We start from the raw sequence: 7212 nt of genomic DNA, 5'->3' as shown, positions 1-7212 counted from the left end.
CTCCACTGGCTCTTAATACTGGGCAGTGCACATAGGGAGTCCAAGAGCTATTTGTAGAGATTATTGATGAATGAATACGCTCTAGGCGTTCCCACTGGGTCACAGCGGGTTAATGATCAAGCTGTCTCTGTGGAGGCCGCTGTTGGCAGTGGGTTAAGGATCCTGAATTGCTGCAGGTGTGGCGTAGGTTGCTGCTCCTGCTTTGGCCGGACAAATGCTGCAGGGCAGCCAAAAAAGAAGAAAGAAAAAAAAAAAAGGAAAAAAAGGAATTCCCGTCGTGACTCAGTGGTTAACAAGTTCAACTAGGAACCATGAGGTTGCGGGTTCGATCCCTGGCCTTGCTCAGTGGGTTAAGGATCTGGCGTTGCCCTGAGCTATGGTATAGGTTGCAGACGTGGCTCGGATCCTGCGTTGCTGTGGCTCTGGCTTAGGCTGGCGGCTTCAGCTCCGACTTGACCCCTAGCCTGGGAACTTCCATATGCTATGGGAGCAGCCCTAGAAATGGCAAAAAGACAAAACAAACAAAAAATTTAATTAAAAATAAAATAAAATAAAATGTAATGATGGAGTTCCCGTTGAGGAGGAGTGGTAAGGATCCAGTGTTGCTGCAACTATGGCTCAGATTCAATCCCTGACCTGGGAATTTCCATATGCTGCAAGTGTGGCATAAATAAATAATGACATTGGGTAAGACACTGCATTGGTGAGGCTGTAGGGAAACAGGTATTACCATACCTAGCTGATAGGCGAGTCAACTGGCCTCACCTTCTCAGAAGGCAGTTTGGCAATATCTAATCAACCTTACACACCCTCGGACCCATCAATTCTAGTACTAAGAATGTATCTTATAGTTACACTTACACCTAATCGCAAAGGCTATGTGTATAAGAATATCCACTGTAGCACTGTTTGCAGTAAACAAAAATCTATATACACACATCAGAGTGGCTGAAACAAAAACAACTGACAATGACAATACCAAATACTGGGGATTTTGCATATATTGCTGGTTAGAAAACAATATAGTATAGTCACTTTGGAAATCAGTTTGGCAACTACTTATCAAGTCAAACATGCACTTACCATACAACCCAGTAATCCCTCTCCTAGATGTTTACCCAAGAGATATAAAAACTATGTTCACGCAAGAGCCAGTAGGCAGTAATAGCAGATAGATTCATAACCACCCTAGCTGGAAATGACCCAGTGTCTCCCAAATGGCAAATGGAGATAAACCAGATACCACGGACTCTTACTGAGTAATAAAACACTGATACAATGATATTGATGAATCTCAAATGCATTGTGCTTAGTGAAAGCCACAAGCCTCAAAGGCTTCCATCCTGTATGATTCCATTTATATGACATTTTAGAAAAGCCAAAGTTTCCTTTGGAAAAGGGGCAGAAAGCAGATCAGTGGTTGCCAGGGGCTGGGGGTAAAATGAAGGAAACTGAGCAAAAAGGTGCAGCGGGGAGGAGTTCCCGTCAAGGCTCAGGAGAGACGAATCTGACTAGGAACCAAGAGGCTGCAGGTTCAATTCCTGGCCTTGCTCAGTAGGTTAAGGATTCAGCATTGCCGTGAGGATTCAGCCACAGATGTGGTTCCGATATGGTGTTGCTGTGGCTGTGGTGTAGGCCGGCAGCCACTGCTCCAATTGGACCCCTAGCCTGGGAACCTCCATATGCCATAGGTGCAGCCCTGAAAAGACCAAAAAAAAAAAAAAAAAAGATGCAGTGGGGAGATTTTTTGGAGTCATGTGAGAGTCCTATAGCTTGGTTGTGACCACACAATTGTATGTTTATCACACTTCATAGAGCTATACACTCAGAAGGGTGAACTTTACCACAACTTGATGTATAAAAAAATGACCGGAAATACCAGTATCATCAATAGGGGGATTGGTTTCATAAATCAAGATTCAACTATAAGTGAAATATTATTCAGTCATTTCGAAGGCGAGGAAGCTCTAATACTGCATGTCATTATCAACACGATGCAAAACAGAAATTTGGAAAAGCACAGTCCAGTAAACAGCGTGTGGTATGTCACCGATGGTTCAAAGAAGGAGGGAATACTAATTACCTATGTGCCTGTACATGGCATGCCTCTGAAAAAATATACAAGGAAGTTCAAGCAAAAATTGCCCCTAAAGAGGACTGGGTAGCTGTGGGCTCAGTGGTCAGAGAGATACTTTTTTTTAATCTATAGACCAATTTTGATTTAAATTTCTTCTTAACTTAATTTAATTTAATTTTTTTGGTCTTTTTTTTTTTTGTCTTTTTAGGGCCGCACCCATGGCATATGGAAGTTCCCAGGCTAGGGGTCTAACCGGAGCTATGGCTGCCAGCCTACACCACAGCCACAGCAACCTGGGATCCGAGTTGAGTCTGCGACCTACACCACAGCTCACGGCAACGCCAGATCCTTAACCCACAGTAGGGATCGAACCCAGGTCCTCATGGATGGTAGTTGGGTTCGTTAATGACTGAGCCATGATGGAAATTCCCATTGTTCTATGATTTTTCTAGGCAAAGGGTATATTATTGACAAATCAACCATTATTACTTTCTGAGTAATCACCACTCATAATAAACAGAGCAACTAACTTTATAAAGCCCTCGCAGTGTGCGTGTTGTTTCAAGTCATCCTAAAAATGTCTAGGAGGGGCGTGTCATCTCCGTTTACAGAGAAACTGGGGTTTAGAGAGTTTAGGTGACTTTCAATTGAACGGTAGAGTCAGGACAACCTCAAGCCCTCTGACCTCTGCTCAGCTATCTGCAGTTGCCCTGAAAAGAGGCACTTTTCCCCTGTCTTCTCCCACTGTCCCCTCTTACCACAGGGCCTTTGCAGATGCCCTGCCCTCAGTCTGAAAACTTCCTCCTGCTCTCTCCTCTCCCTCCCTAGTTAACTGCCACTCATTCTTTAGATCTCGATTTATACTTCATTTCTTGCTAAATCTTCTCTAGCTAGACTAGGCGTGTCTCTTCTCAGGTCAATTCTGGGGGGTTGGGAGGGGCCGAGAAAAGGGAGGGGTGTCGACTTAGGAGAAGACTTCCAATTAGAGATGTACCACACCCATTCCCCCAACCCAGGTCCAAGGTCATGCCCCCCTTCTTGGGGGCAGACCCCTTCGAGTGCCTTGTCTGTGTCCAGGTACAAAGGTCCAGCCTCTGCACCCCAGCTTGGGACAACTCTTTGGGATCCCTTCCAACTTCAGAGTTTCCTGAGACCTTGCTAGGACTGCGTTGGCAGTCCTGCTTCCTCCTCCTTTCTCCCAATCCTCCTCCCTAGGTGTCGGTCCCAGGACCCCGTCCTTCATAAACTTCCTAATAACCTCACAGGGCAACCTGCTACTCAGTCCCAGAGGCCAGTAATAGGTCTGATTGCTCATGGTCCCCTACCTTCCCCAGGTTCTCTGGTGACTCCTTGCTCGGCAATGCCAGAACACAGGGCATGTTCCCCGCCTTGCACCTGGAGAGCGGCAGGAATGTTAACTTACCGTCATTCTCAGAACTCCCCAGAATTTCCCCAGCCCACACCAGCCCCAGAACCCGAGACACGGCTGCCTGCAGATACTGGACTGAGGCTCTTGGTTTCATGTCTGGTACCCATGCTGGACGGCTCTGCAGGACAGAAACCTTGCCCAGCTAGCTTCTTTCTTGTAGAATGAGTGGATGGAAGAATGAAGTCCCACAGGGAACTCATCTTACAAATGAAATTGACACGCAGAGAAGTTAACTGGCCCAGAGCAATTGGCTAGGAAGTGGTGGAGCCAGGATTTCAGCCCAGCCCATCTTCCCACAGGGACTAAGAAAATGGAACCCTCAGAGATCAGAGGTCCCAATTTCTGCCCTATGGCACACACACAGTTCTCACATTGGAACGTGGCCACATGGGAGATTTTACAATGGAATTTTGGGCGGATGGGAGGAGGCAGTGGATATGAACGTCACTCCTTAAGAGGAAGTCAAAGGGATCTGCCAGGTAAAATGACATTCTCATGCGACTTTCAATAGCTCATTTTTGGAGGGATGAGCAATCAATGCATTCGATGCCTTATTTACCGAGAGTTAAGTATTAAGGAATTCTTGAAGTCACTCTTGCTGACGTATTCTATCAGAGGATCCCAGCAGGACAAAAACTACAGGTTGAGTTCAAAAGAGTTATGTGCGCCTTCCAAGATTTAGTCACCTCCCTCCTGACAAGGTACTTTTTCTTAGGAGCTGCAGGAGAGGTGGTCTGGAGAATGGGGGTGCGGTGGGGAGCACAGATGGAATTTTACAAATTGGAGACAGTTACTTCATGGAAACAGTATCTCCTCAACGAACAAGTCAAGGCAACATTGAAAGTATGGCATGCCTGCACAGAAGCAATTTAGGGCATCTGCTGAGTCAAAGGGATGGGTCTGAATCCCATGGAAATTCAAATTCTTTCTGGATTTATCAAGGAGGAAAACAGCTGCTGCCTTTATTTGTAATATTGTTGCACTGGGCACAATGCTAAAAACAGGAATGGCTGGTATTTTTGAAACACTCACCTCCTACTAGACTCTGTGAGATCTTTTGCTCATATCCTCTAATTAAATCCTCACATTATCCCAGGAGGTAAGTATTATTGTTACCCTGATTTAAAGATGAGGTGACAAAACTAAGGCTTCAAGAGGCAACGGGACCATTCAAACAGTCTGATGTCATGTTCAAGGTTTTCCGTTTCATCTACCCAACACGTGGGCAGACGATTGGAAATTCCAGCTGGGCTAGACAAACCTGTGGTGTGTGCTTGTTGTAATGAACTCATGGATCCCCCCAATAAGAACTTTGCAGGCTGGAAAAGAAGGTATGATATGTATTTATTTATTTATTTGCTTTTTAGGGTTGCAGGTGTAGCATATGGAAGTTCCTGGGCTAGGGGTCAAATCGGAGCTGCAGCTGCCCGCCTATACCACAGCCACAGCAACACCAGATCTGAGCCTTGTCTGCGACCTACACCACAGCTCAGGGCAATGCCAGATCCTTAACTCACTTAGCGAGGCCAGGGATTGAAACCATGACCTCATGGATACTAGTTGGGTTCTTTACCCACTGAGCCACAACGGGGACTCCAGAATGTAGGATAAAGATGATGTCCTCTCCAAAATCTCTTCCAACTTTGCTAGCCTTTAACTCAGTTAGAATGTCTTTGTTCTCTCTGACCTTCAATCATTGTAAGACTACACACTAAAAGCCAAGCAGAGGAGTTCCCACTGTGGCACAATAGGATTGGCAACATCTCTGCAGTGCCAGGATGCAGGTTCCACCCCTGGCCCAGCACAGTGGGTTAAAGGATCTGGCATTGCCACACCTATGGCTCTCAGACCTGATCTCTGGCCTGGGAACTCCCTGTGCCATGGGGCAGCCAAAAACGAAAAGCATCAAATCAAATTAAAGCAGAGAAAGGTCAAGTTTCTTGCTCAAGGTTGCATAGGTTGCCCAGCTGTGGGGGAGGGGAAAATTTCCCCTCTACCCCTTTTGACTCTTTTGGCTGATCTAATAATGAAATTGACACAAGACAGATTAACAGGAAAACAATCTCATTTGGTATGTACGGAGGTCCCATAGGAACAGGAGCTAAGAAATGACCAAAGCAGGCTGTTTACAGACACTTTCAGACAAGAAACAAATTAAGGTCAGTGCTTTAAAGCTTTTTGTTAACATCTGTGGAGATTTTAAGGATTTGTTTTTTGTTGTTGTTGTTTTTAGGGTTACACCTGTGGCATATGGGAGTTCCTGGACAAATCAGAATTACAGCTGCTGGCCTATGCCACAGCCACAGCAAGCACGATGTGAGCTGCATTTGTGACTTACACTGTCATGGCAAATGCCAGATCCTTAACCCACTGAGCGAGGCCAGGGATCAAACTCACATCCTCATGGATACTAGTCAGGTTTGTTATGCTAAGCCAGGATGGAAACACCATTCTTTTTTTTTCTGGCCATCTCTTGGCATACGGAGTTCCCAGGCCAGGGGTCAGATCTGAGCCATAGTTGCAACCTACGCCAAAGCTCCAGCAACACCTGATCCTTTAACCCACTGTGCTGGGCTGGGGACTGAACTTGCATAATGGCACTGAAGAGACATCATGGGATCCGGTTGCACCACAGCGGGAATTCCCAGAAAAAGAATATTTTTTAATGAGCTTTTTATCTGACTTTATTTTCAAATGCACTTTCTTTAAAAACAAAACACAACAGGAATTCCCGTCCTGGCTCAGTGGTAATGAACCCAACTAATATCCATGGAGACATGGGTTTGATCCTTGGCCTCACTCGGTGGGTTAAAGATCTGGTGTTGTGGTGAGCTGTGGGGTAGATGGCAGCCTTGGCTGGGATCTGGCATTGCTATGGCTGTGGCACAGGCTGGCAGCTGTGGCTTGGATTAAACCCCTATCCTGGGAACTTCAATAAGCCACAGTTGCAGCCCTAAATAGCAAAAAACAAAACAAAACAAAAAACCCCCAAAGAACCCAAAAAACCTACACATTTTCAGCAGTGATGACAAATATCAGTATTAGGAAATCCAATCATACAAACAAAAGAAAATGCTACATTTAGTCTTGGGTAGATACATTCATTTCAGGTAAAAGACATTCAGTGGCACTAATTATACAGTAACTCTAAAGCAATTAACATGAAACCATAGAATTGCAACTGCCCCCAGCTGTGTGGACTTGGGCCTGTCTGGCTGACCACATCTTCAAAAAAAAAAAAAACCAAAAAACAGGATGCCCACCCCAGTGGTAGCCTAGTGAAATCTATCAAGGAATAAAGCTGTGAAGCGATGACTAACCAGCATACCTCGCAGCTGACAGGTGATGGGGGGGGGGCATGTTAGTTATAAAGTAGTTATAAGTAACTTTATACATATAACTTGAATTAGTGCCTTGTGTGTCGGAGAGGAGTGCAGAGGGCAGTGAGAGCCGTGTCAGAGGGACCTCGGCAGGCCAATGGCTCGGACATCACTGATGATCATGGTTGACTTCTAAACGCTGGTACCCAGACTGCTTCCGACATGTAATCTTAGACGAATTACAGATAAATGAAAAGGCCCAGTAATCAGCCACTAAGGTTAATAAACAGCACTTTGAAATTTACTGCACAAGGGTCGTGTTTTGCAGGACAGTTTCTCAAGACAAAGCACCCCAAGTTTTTTCTTCCCACATCTGGTTTGCAGAG

This window comes from Phacochoerus africanus, chromosome 5, assembly GCF_016906955.1.
Source record: "Phacochoerus africanus isolate WHEZ1 chromosome 5, ROS_Pafr_v1, whole genome shotgun sequence".
Lineage (NCBI taxonomy): Eukaryota > Metazoa > Chordata > Mammalia > Artiodactyla > Suidae > Phacochoerus > Phacochoerus africanus.
Note: the sequence above shows the minus strand (reverse complement) of the source record.